Genomic DNA, 12,824 nt, shown 5'->3' on the forward strand with positions numbered 1-12,824 from the left:
AGTTGCTCACTATGATTTGGAAACTGAAGTTACATCCTTGAGCGCCAAGGTGGCGGGCCTAGAAGATAGGTCATGCCGGAATAATGTGAAATTCCGATGGATCCATGAAGCTGTGCAGCCCAGCGCATTGACACCATTTCTGGAAGAATATATTAAGTTGCTACTACCACAATTTTCCACTATGGACCTCACCATTGACAGGGCCCACAGGGTCCCTAAGCCTACCCACGTGGCAGACAAGATCCCACGTGATGTTCTTGCAAGGATCCACTACTTCCACATTAAAGAAGCCTTAATGTCAGTTGCTCTTAAGTCCCCTGACATACCTGGTGACTTTGGAAAGATCTCTCAGCAGTTACCCTTCAACAAACCAGGAGCTTCGGCTTTGCGGGAACACAAGATCCCATACCGTTGGGGCGTCCCAGTGTGTCTCCTCATACAACAATAGGGCGCTGTGCATGTTCCTAAGATGAACATTTCTGCCACTGGGAAACACTCTTCCTCTCCTCGAGCATCCTGGCACCGTGTGACACCCGAATGGCAGGTAGTAGGCCCCGTCAAATGAGGCCTTTAGTCTCTACCTTGATAGGTGTGCGTCTCTGCCTGGGTGGTTAAGTAAGCTCAAGTATACTATGCTCCCAGCTCCGTATTCTTCATCTGCTTCTGTGTGCAGGTTTTTCCGTTTGTTTACTTCCTTACTGTTATGTTTGCTGTTTTTCAATTTGTTTACAGGAGGGCTATATGCACTTAATCCAATAATGCACGCGGACTTCAACATCACGATATGTAGGTACATGTGTTGGTCACTTAGCGTTGTTATGCTTATGCCATGTTGTTAAAGTTTTACTCCATGAATGTCAACGGCCTCAATAGCCCACATAAACGGGCTCACTTATGGGCCACTGCCAGAAGCTTATGGGGTGATGTCTTTAACATACAGGAAACGCATTTATTGGATAAGGATGCCTGTAGAATTAAACACCCAATGTACCCACATATATTCCATGCACATGCTAATACTAAAGCTAGAGGTGTGATGGTGGCCATCAAAAACTCAGTGGCTTTTCAACTGGTCTCATGAGGTATTTAGTGGTAATAGGCCTCTTCAACAATGTAAGGTACACCTTAGCCTCAGTATATGCCCCCATATGCGAAAGAAAGTAAATAAATGTTGCCAGGAAAACTTATTGTTTGTGGAAATGTTAACATGGTTTTGGACCAGAGCACAGATTGCACAACTGTCTGTCGCGCAGGGTCCTTAGATATCACTAACATTGTCCGTGAGGCGGATCTCTATGATGTGGGGAGGGTACAGCAAGGCAATGAGAAAGATTTTACCTTCTTCTCACCAGCTCACAATAGTTATTCTAAGATCGACTTCTTTGTTTACAGAGACATTTTATATGGCACAATCTCCAGCTCTATTGAACAACTTGTTTGGTCAGATCATGCAGCTGTAACCTTCTCTGTCAGAGAGGAAGACAACATTCCTCCCACGTATTTATGGCGTGTGAATCAATTTATATTGAACCACCCTGTTCATTCTAAGACTCTAGAAGTGGATCTGTCTGAATATTTCTGCTATAGAACTAAATCTACTGCTTTGCAGTATGCGCACAAAGCAGTTATCAGGGGGACAGTTATCAGATTGGGTGCTAGGGTAAAGACAGCTAGAATGGCTGAGCTAAATAGACACAGAGATTGGTCCTATTGAATCTTTAAATAAAGCTAACCCATCATTGAGAACTTCCCTTAGGGAAAAGCTCTTCATGGATCAGGAGAAAAGGCTGCGTAGGGTCAAAGCACAGAATTACACTTGCTCTGATAGGGTGGGTAAACTTTTGGCGGCAAAGCTTAAAAGAAGAAAATTGAAATCCAAAATCCCATTCTTAAGGTCAGCAGATCACACGGTAAAGCTTATTGACTCAAAAAATATTGCTAATAGGTTTAAGGATTACTATGTTCAATTGTATAACTTACGAGATGATAGAGATACTCTGCAGCCTGTCCTGACCTCCATAAACAGCTTTTTAGACAAATACCATCTCCCCACACTTGCGTCCTCTGAGCTAGAACTGTTCAACACCCCGATTACAATATCTGAATTGAGAAAACCCTGTCTTTTCTCCCATCGGGCAAATTCCCTTGACCTGGTGGCCTAACTAACGAATATTACAAATGGTTTAAACATTTTGTCGGGTCCCCCATGATGACCTTTTTCCAACATACTATGACCTCAATATCCCTCCCTAAAGAAAATCAAGTTAGTATTTGCCCTAATCGTAACCCTACCAAAAGCAGGTAAAGATCCAAAATTACAGGCCTATATCACTTCTTAATTATGATATAAAAATGTATGCGAAACTCCTGGCATCCCGCTTAGCACAAATACTACCTTCAGTCATAGATGCTGACCAAACTGGATTTGTAAGACAATCCTCTGATAATACCTGGAGGGTTTAGAACCTGATCCATCATATTAACACCAAGAAAGTACCCGCGGTTCTGGTGGTGCTAGATGACGAGAAGGCATTCTGCCGCCTGCATTGGAATGATGCTTTTGCAGTGTTGCGCAGAATTGGTTTCAGTGGGTCCACAAAGCTATTTATACATGTCCCTCAGCCCAGATAACCTCCAATGGTGTGTTATCTGATTCTTTCTGCCTGACCAATGCCACCCATCAAGGTTCTTTAATTCATTCTCTCGCTGGAGCCCTTGGCTTAGGCAGTCAGAATGGCGGAGGACATTTCAGGCCTTTTAGTAGGTGAGAGATCACACTCTATTTCCCCGTATGCGGACGATTTTATCCTCTCCTTAGCCAACCCTTCCCACTCCCTACTCGCAGCTTTTGGCTGCATTCACATCACGATTTCTCCAATATCTGTATCCGACCTGAGTACACGATCTTTATAACTTAAAATCGTATAAAATCGTATATAAAGTCGGATCCATTGTACTCCATTAAAAAATCGGAACCATTACACACATCCGATTTGATCCGCATCCGATTTCACACGATTTTTGTTCAGGTCTGAAATCGTGGTCAACCCCGATTTCAGACATGAACAAAAATCGTGTGAAATTGGATGCGGATCAAATCGGATGTGTGTAACGGATCTGATTTTTTAATGGAGGTCAATTGATTCGACTTTATATACGATTTCATACGATTTTAAGTTATAAAAATCGTGTACTCAGGTCGGATGGAGAAATCGTGATGTGAATGCAGCCCTCCTGGATACATTTAGTTCCATACCCTATGTGAGAAGGTGAAAGGGGCCATCGTGGATGGTCGGTATGTGTCACTGAGGTTCCTGGCCTCAGTGGAGTATAAGCCGGTATTTTTCCAGTGTCTGCGCTGCAGTTTGCAGACTGACACTGCAGTCATAGTTAGCTGCAAAGCTAACCCGGGACGGCTCTTACTGGGATTGGCCAAGTGTTGGGTGGGGGCCATTCCCCACAATCCAGGTCACCTTTTGTTGGCCTTAAAGGCAGCTTGCTCCACCAGCTGGGGTGGGATTGCATGTTTGTAGCTTACTCTGTGTGAGTAGTGAGCTGAAGTCCTCCATGCTCTGGCTCTTGTCTTAAAGGGGTACTCCGCCCCTAGACATCTTATCCCCTATCCAAAGGATAGGGGATAAGATGTCAGATCGCCGCGGTCCCGCTGCTGGGGATCCCCGGGATCCCCGCTGCGGCACCAAGCTCTCATTACAGCACAGAGGTGGTTCGCTCTGTGCATAATGACGGGCGATACGGGGGACAGAGCAGCGTGCCCCTTTAAAGGCAGCTTGCTCCACAAGCTGGGGTGGGATTGCGTGTTTGTAGCTTACTCTGTGTGAGTGGTGAGCTGAAGTCCTCCATGCTCTGAGTCTAGTTTATTATTCTTTATTATTGCCACACGGTATGGACTCTAATGTGAGCCAACACCTAAGGAACGCAGGTGTATGTTGTTTTCTTTTTCTGCACTAAGACTGTTTTGTTATTGCCAAGTGTGAATAAAACACAGAACTTTGATTTGAAAATCATGATTCCTTGACTCTGCAACTGCAACTGCAACCACATCTGTCTACAAGAGTGAAACATCACACCTATTATAAATTAAATCAACAACATTTTCAAGTCCTCCCCTTCAACATATCAAATTATCTAATTAATAGTTTGAAATATCAATATCCCTTAGATTGGCAGTTGAAAGGCATTAAAGGGGTACTCCTGTTGAAAACTTTTTTTTTTTAAATCAACTGGTGCCAGAAAGTTAACTGGACAGTTCCTAATATTGACAGCAGAGGTCAGCAGAGAGCACTGTGGTGGTGACAGAAGAGAAATCCAACAAACTCCAGTTGATGTGAGGCTATATATATATTCATGCCCCACTATAAAATGCCACTAAGTCAATGGACACTATATGTTTAGGGTGACTCTTAATATACTTGTATACCGAGAGATGAGTCAACTACCACAATAGTATTAAAACAAATATCTTTAGTATAACCTTTAAAAATACATAGTACTTAAAATACTGTGAGATTGGCAGAAATCTGGGTGGCCAGCAGAAATTGCATGTAGTAATAATAATATTAAATTAGTATGAGAGGGTATACAGAACATGGGGTATGCAAGAGAAATAACAATGACAATATATGCAAACGATTGTATTATCACACACTATAGTAAATCTTCATAGTCCCTAAAAAGTACTGGAAGGATTAAGATTTTTTAATTGAAGTAATTTACAAATCTAGATAGAGAAGGGCAGTTCGGCACAGCTTAATATGTGATCCCTGGGTAGTAAGCACTGTAGCGGCATACACTTTAGAAGCTGGTGGTGCTCAGACCATTAAGAAGATAAATCCAGATATATTTGCAGATATGTAGAAAAAAGTCGGCCACTCCCCATTCTTCTTGTTTCAGCAAATTTATTTTATTGAGCACATACTCACAACCATGTTGCCCAGGGAGAAGACATAGATGGTAACAAACGAGGGGGGGGGGGGAGGGAGGGGGTACCACTGAGAGGCGACAACGCTGTTTCGTACTGAATAAGTGCTTCAACTGGCCTAACACAGAACCGGAACTGCTCACCTTATATACAGGTGGATAATCACTATCACCTACTTAACACCTTGTGACGTAAACCACCATGGGAGGGGAAAAGAGGGGAAGAAGTGGATATCTGATTATTTGACACGTTTAGCAGTGATCTCATTGATCAAGAGCATACACTTCGTATATTCAAAAACAAACTGAAACATCCACCTTATCATTGAGTCCCAGAACCCTCAGGGCATCAGTTGACAGTATCCAGTGTGTTTCTCTTCTAAGGAGATTCTTCTCTGTCTTGATGTCTGGTTGTGCTGTGACTCTTTCCATACCAGCAAAACGCAGTGTTTCAGGGCTTCCTCTGTGTGTCTCTATTACATGTGAAATAAATCTAGGTGCACTGCTTTGCGGGCTCTTGTGCTCCCATGTACGCAAACTTGCTCCTGGGCTGGTGGGAGGCGTCTTGGATGAGTGTGGGGGTGGGGGGGTGGGGAGGGGGGCACTGTGGATATAAATCCCTTTTATGGCCTCATTTTATTGACAATGTCTTTGGCTTGTGGTCTGGTAGTGCATATGACTTCTCTACTTTTGTTGCTTCACTTAATGTGAATAACATTGGATTACATTTCATGTTTTAAACTAATGAAACCTCCCTACCCTTTCTTGACATCCAGATTACAAAACAGTATTATGGTAATTTGCATACTACAATACTCAGGGGGAAAAACAGCAGCCAACAGCTTTCTGACATAGGAGAGAGTTCACCTGGTTCCCCTCGAGAGGGGGATACCGAAGGGACAGAATCTCCGCTTCAGGCGGAACTGTTCAAATGCAACTGAATATTTTGGGCTTATCATCTCAAAAAATGCTTTGTCAATCCAGAGTTTCTGAGAAAACCTTTACAGACGCCTTTACGGGCCCGTTCAAACTGTGTAATTCAAGAGAAATTTACTCAAGTAATTCCTCTTGAATTCTCTGCTCCAAATTAATGCACATCTCCTCTGTCCATTGACCTTAATGTTTTTTTGCGCTGTCCTGTTCACAGTGCGGAAATTCCGCTAGCAGAATTCTGACGCTGAATTCCTTTCCGCTTGAAGAAAGAACATGTTCATTCTTCAAGTGGAATCGCAAACAGAATCCAATAGAAGTCAATGGTAAAAAAAGAAATACGCCCCACATCGTTTTCGAGCGGAATTCAGAAGAGTTGAATTAAATAACCTCCTCCTTCATTCCTCTTCATTTCTGCATGGAAATTCTGCTAGAATTCCGCTTGATGGATAAAATGACAGAAGGTAACAATTTCCTGACCGAAATTATTCCTTGTGAATTCCTCTTGAATTCCTCAGTGTGAACGCATCCTTAGCATCGGAAACATCTTTAAGACATTAAGGAGACATATCCACACATCACTTACAGACAGGCCATAATTAAGGTAACATGGCTAAAGAAAATTCTGTGCAAAGGGAGCTATGGCAAGAAGAAACACCCAGCATCCCAGTGTGCAGTGAATCAGAAGCTTCTTTATTCTTTCTTAGTGCAGTAAAAACAGCAGAGCACAAAGACGCCAACGTGTTTCAGGTTATACACTCATAATTAAGGGAGCTATGGAATTTGCAGACTGCAAACTTTATCATATTGAGGGATTTATCAACTGTGGCACAAAATCCATTATTTATTAAGCCAGTTATACCTGCATGATGCAATACATCTGAAAAACTATCAGGGAAAGCTGGTCATGGAGCACTTGGACGATGTCGAGAACAAAGCCTTGGCAAAACACATGAACACGTATCATGGAGGTTCTGCTTCTTCTCTTCCACCAAGAAGAGGTGATATTTATTGCCTACTGCTACAGAAAGAGAGATGCTGGATCTTTAACCCCTTGGGGACGGAGCCCATTATGACCCTAAGGACTGGAGCATTTTTTTCAAATCTGATCTCTATCACTTTAAGCATTAATAACTCTGGGATGCTTTTACTTATAAAATTGATTCCGAGATTGTTTTTTCTTGACATATTCTACTTTATTTCCGTCGATACTTGCATCATTTCTTCCAAAATTCCAGGAAAATTGTGAAAATTTAGCATTTTTCTAACTTTGAAGCTCTCTGCTTGAAAGGAAAAGGGAAATGTCAAATACATTACATATTGATTCACATATACAATATGTTAACGTTATGTTTACATCATGAAGTTGACATGTTTTTACTTTTTGAAGGCTTCAAAGTACAGCTGCAATTTTCCAATTTTTGCCAAAAATTTCCAAATCAGAATTTTTCAGGAACCAGTTAAGTTTAGAAGTGAATTTGAGGGTCTTTATGTTGGCATTAAGGAGACATATCCACAAATCACTTACAGACAGACTCCTATGATGGATCCCATTATGAAAACTGCACCCCTCAAAGTATTCAAAATGACATTCAAAAAGTTTGTAAACCCTTTAGGTGTTTCACAGGAATAGCAGCAAAATGAAGGAGAAAAATCAAAATCTCCATTTTTTTTACACTGTTATTGTAGCCCCATTGTTAAAGGTAATAAGAGCTGCAGTGAGCATTTACACCACACTGGCATTTGACAGATCCTTGGAACAGTGGGCTGTGCAAATGAAAAATAAAATTTTTGATTTTCACGGACCACTGTTCCAAAAATCTGTCAGACACCTGTGGGTTGTAAATGCTCACTGCACCCCTTGTTACAATCCATAAGGGGTGTAGTTTCCAAAATGGGGTCACATGTGGGGGGGGTCCACTGTTCTGGCAGCATGGGGGCTGTCTAAACGCACATGGCCTTCAATTCCAGCCTAATTCTTTCTCCAAAAGCCCAATGGCGCTCCTTCTCTTCTGAGGCCTGTAGTGCACCAGCCGAGCGGTTTACCTCCATATATGGGGTATTTCCATACTCAGAAGAAATGGGGTTACAAATTTGGGGAGTCTTTATTCTTATTACCCCTTGTCAAAATGAAAAATTTGGGGTAACATCAGCATTTCAGGGGAATGTTTTATTTTATTTTCACGTCCAACTTTAACGAAAATTCGTCAAAGACTTGTGGGGTGTTAAGGCTCACTATACCTCTTGTCACATAATGTGAGGGGTGTAGTTTCCAAAACGGGGTCACATGTGGGTGTTTTTTTTTTTTTGCATTCATGTCAGAATTGCTGTAAATCACCCTGTGCAAATCACCAATTTAGACCTCAAATGTACATGGCACTCTCTCACTCCCCAGCCCTGTTGTTTGCCCGTAGAGCATTTTGCGTCCACAAATGGGGTATTTGTCATTTCATTTCACATATGGGGTACTCAGGAGAAATTGCGTTAGACATTTTGGGGGTCTTTTTCTCCTTTTACCTCTTGTGAAAATGAAAAGTATGGGGCAACACCAGCATTTTAGTGTAAAAATGTTTATTTTTTACACTAACATGCTGGTGTAGCCCCTAACTTTTCCTTTTCATAAGGGGTAAAAGGAGAAAAATCTTCCCAAAATTTGTAAAGCAATTTCTCCTGAGTACGGAAATACCCCATATGTGGTGCTAAACTGTTTCCTTGAAATACGACAGGACTCTGAAGTGAGAGAGCGGCATGCGCATTTTGAGGCCTAAATTAGGAATTTGCAATAGGGGCGGACCCGGATACAAGGATGGCGCTTGTCTCCACCAAAACACTACATCAGTGTTTCCGAAACAGGGTGCCTCCAGCTGTTGCAAAACTCCTATCCTGCCAGGACAGTCAATGGCTGTCCATCAATACTAGGAGATGTTGTTTTGCAACAGCTGGAGGCTCTGTTTAGGAAACACTGCTGTATGAGACGTTTTTCATTTTTATTGTGGGGGGGGGTGGCAACTGTGTAGGGGTATATGTAGTGTTATACTTTTTATTTTGTGTTTGTGTAGTGTTTTTAGGGTACATTCACACAGGCGGGGGTCAGTTTTCCGCTGGGAGTTTGAGCTGCGGAAGAAAATTTGCCGCAGCTCAAACTTGTAGAAGGAAACTCACTGTAAACCCCCGCCCACGTGAACATACATTCACATGGGGGGGGGTGAGCGCCCCAAACCTTCAGCTGTTGCAAAATTACAACTCCCAGAATGCACTGACAGACCGTACATGCTGGGAGTTGTAGTTTTGCAACAGCTGTAGGCACACTGGTGGGGAACCACTGAGTTAGGAAACAGACTCTAGCTCAGTGATTCCAACCCTTGTGCCTCCAGCTGTTGCAAAACTTTCCAGCCGCACTCCTCCAGATGTCTCTGCTGCCGCCCGATGGTCTCTCCCGCCACCGCTGCTTCAATGCCGCCGCTTCAGTAAGGCGGCGCTCCCCCCCCTCGTCGCACTCGTTCCCCCCGCTCTGCCCAAACTTCAATCAGTGGGCAGAGCTGGGGAAATTAACTTTAACCCTCCCACTCACAACTGCCATTGGTCAGTCAGCCTGACTGGCCAATGGCAGGAGATAGGAGGAGGTGGGGCCCTGCCACCTCGCCCCTATACTTTAGCATGGTTGGAGCTGTCTCTGACAGCTCCGATCACTGTTATTTTACGGGCGATGGGGTCACCAGTGACCCGATTGGCCCAGAATTGCCACAAATGGCCGGTCTGAATTGACCGTTAATTTGCGGTGATTGACCGTCAATTTGCCAACATGGGGGGTCTCAGAACCCCCCTAGGCATTGCCACGGGATGCCTGCTGATAGATATCCGTCCTTAAGTACCAGGACGCGAGGGCATACCTGTACACCCTCCGTCCCCAACAGGTTAAACATCAAGATATATTGATACAGTTCATGGCGCTCACCCACTGTGTCGGTAAAAACAAGTAGTTTATTTCAGCTTGTTTAAAAATATTGGAGCTATACTGTTTGGCTATTCCTAGGTCCTACCACTGCTTTATTCTACTGTAGTGCCAGCTGACTCCAATTTGTTTCTATAAGCTGGATCTTTAGTCTGCATAGTATCTCCCCCAAGTATTTGAATAACAATTTAACTATATTTGCTTTATTAGACTCTTCTTGACAGAAGACACGTGCTTTCTCAGTTCTACCACATCAGTTAGACATGTTCTTACAAGCTCTTAGGGCTATGTTTATTCATGTTTGAATTCTTATTTGGGTACTGTACTCACTCACTGACCTGGTTAGGTAATGGGGGAAGACCCTAGAGTATTCTACAGGTCAGTAGGGGTCAGTGTTAACTAGGGTGAAATAGGGTACAATAAATAGGTTCCTATGTGGGACCATCCTTTTAAAGATGGCCACCCCACTTAGGATCAGGGCCACTTGGGCAGGGTTCCTTACGGAATTCATAGAAAGAGGCCCCTCCAAATTGCCTGCACCCTACAGTCTGGTGGTAGGGAGTGATTTACCTTTGCAACATCACACAACTATATGTGTGGTCATGTGACCACAAGACACCAGATGACATCAGATGCCTCCCAGCTCTTGGCTCATTAGCGACAGCCGGTTGACTTGCACGTCAGGAATTGCCTCAATGTGTGAGGATAACGAGTCTCAAGTAGCCACTGATAGCAGTGGGGCAGGGGATACTTGCTGACTCCACCTTTAACAAATACCCTCCAGTACTCTAGTGGTGGGTTAGATCTGCCTTGCAGTGTTGCAGTCACAGCTTATATCCAGAGGTTCCCACTCATTACTGTATAGTGGGTGGTTGGTCTCATTCTTACTTTTGTTGATTTAGTGATATTTTATCATATTTATTAAAAGTTACATTTTAGGTACTTCAAGGTCTATCATTTTTGCTTTTATACAAGAAATCAAGTAATTGTGTAAAGTAAAGTAAAGTGCCCTGGGAGACTTACAGGGGTACTCCACCCTTAAACATCTTATCCCCTATCCAAAGGATAGGTGATTTGATGTCTGATCGTGGTGGTCTCGCTGCATGGATGGGGTGTGTCAGCCACCGCTTTGTGCGGTGGTCAACACACTCCATTTACAAGCAGAGCCGTTGGACCCCTGCAATCTGACACTTATCCCCTATCCTTAGGATGCGGATGGATTTTTTCTTCATCTTGGAGTACTCCTTTAGGTTGGAATTCCACTTGTTTTTTTTTCCAGCATTTTTTTCACTGGAAAAAACGCCAGAAAAAACATCAGTGCAATTTCCTGCATCTGATGTTTTTTCTGGCGTTTCAGTTGAAATAGCATTTTTGGCCCCTTTTGCGTTTTTTTTTCAAAATGTGTTGGGTACAGTAGGGATGGGAAAAAATGTATTTAAGAAAATTTGTATTTTTAATAATGAACTTTTAATTAATTTTTAATAAAGTGTGTGGTTTTCACTTTTTTTTCTCTATTTTTTTTTTTTGTACATTTTATAGGTAGTACTACTACTCCCAGCATGGAACAGACTGTTTTGGCCAAAAAAGGTTATGCGGCAGAATTGGCATTTTTCTTAGCATTTTTCCCCAAAAAAAACATGTGGAATTCCAGCCTTAGGGTGCGTTCACACGGGCGTATTTGTCAGCGGAACCGCTGACAAAGGCCCCTAAATTGCTGCCCTCTTTGTGCCTGCTAATAGCGGCAATCCGCCGCTACCAGCAGACACACTGCGATGTGTGAGTTACCCTGCAGTGTACTCACACACATCGCGGCCGCTCTCTGTGTAGCTCAGGGAGCCGGGGGAGCGGCCACGATGTGCGGATACATTGCGACTCGCACATCAAAGTGTGTCTGCTGGTAGCGGTGGATTGCCGCTATTAGCAGGCACAAAGAGGGCAGCACTTTAGGGGCCTTTGTCAGCGGATCTGCAGCTGCGGATCTGCTGACAAATACCCCCGTGTGAATGAACCCTTAAGCTGAGATTCCACTTGGTTTTTTTCTGGCAGTTTTTGGAATACTGCCACTGCAGTTTTTGTGCCAAAGTTAGAAGTGGATCCATAAGGAAGGAGAAGTGTAAGTTCTTCCTTTATATGTCCTATTCCTTTTTAATACACTTCTGACTTTGGCTCAAAAACTGCCAGAAAAAAAACCAAGTGGAAACTTTGCCTTAACACGTTAACAACCATGGACGTGTATACACGTCCAGGCTGAATGCACGGTCCCGCACCAGGACGTGTATATTCGTCCATGGTTCTCGTGGGTGCTGCCCAGTGCTCCCACGAGATCGCAGCAGGGACTCAGCTGTATCACACAGCCGGGACCCTGCTGCACTGCCAGGACTGAAGTAAACTTCAGTCCCGGCAGTATTAACCCTTCCGACCGCGGCTGTAAGTGTTATGGCAGAGGGAGGGGGCTCCCTCTGTCTTCCCTGCAGCACACCGCATCGCGATCGCGGGGTGCTGTGTCTAATACGCGGCTGGCCGGGACCTGCCGCACTGCCGAGAGTGAAGTGCACTTCACCAGCATGTAAGTTGAAAATGCAGTTTTACTTTTTATCTGGCTCTGAACTTCTCTTCAGAGAAAGGGTGAGGCTAAGTTTCCACTTGGTTTTTACTTGGCAGTTTTTGGATAACTGTCACTGGAGTTTTTGAGCCAAAGTCAGAAGTGGATCCATAAGGGAGGAAAAGTATAAGTCCTTCCTTTAGGCTAAGTTTCTACTTGCTTTTTTGTCCTGTGTTTTTTGAGTTGAAAAAAAAACGCCTGAAAAAAACAACAGTGCAATTTCCTGGGTCTGGCGTTTTTTCTGGCGTTTTTTCATTTGTGTGGAAATTGCAACTTGGCAGTTTTTTTTTTTTTACCCAAAATTTGTTGGCCGTGATGGAAAATTTTTCATTTAACAAAATGTATATATTTTATAACAAAATTGTAATAATTTTTTAATTAAGTGTGTGTTTCACTTTTTTC

The sequence above is a fragment of the Hyla sarda genome, chromosome 5 (genome assembly GCF_029499605.1).
Source record: "Hyla sarda isolate aHylSar1 chromosome 5, aHylSar1.hap1, whole genome shotgun sequence".
NCBI lineage: Eukaryota > Metazoa > Chordata > Amphibia > Anura > Hylidae > Hyla > Hyla sarda.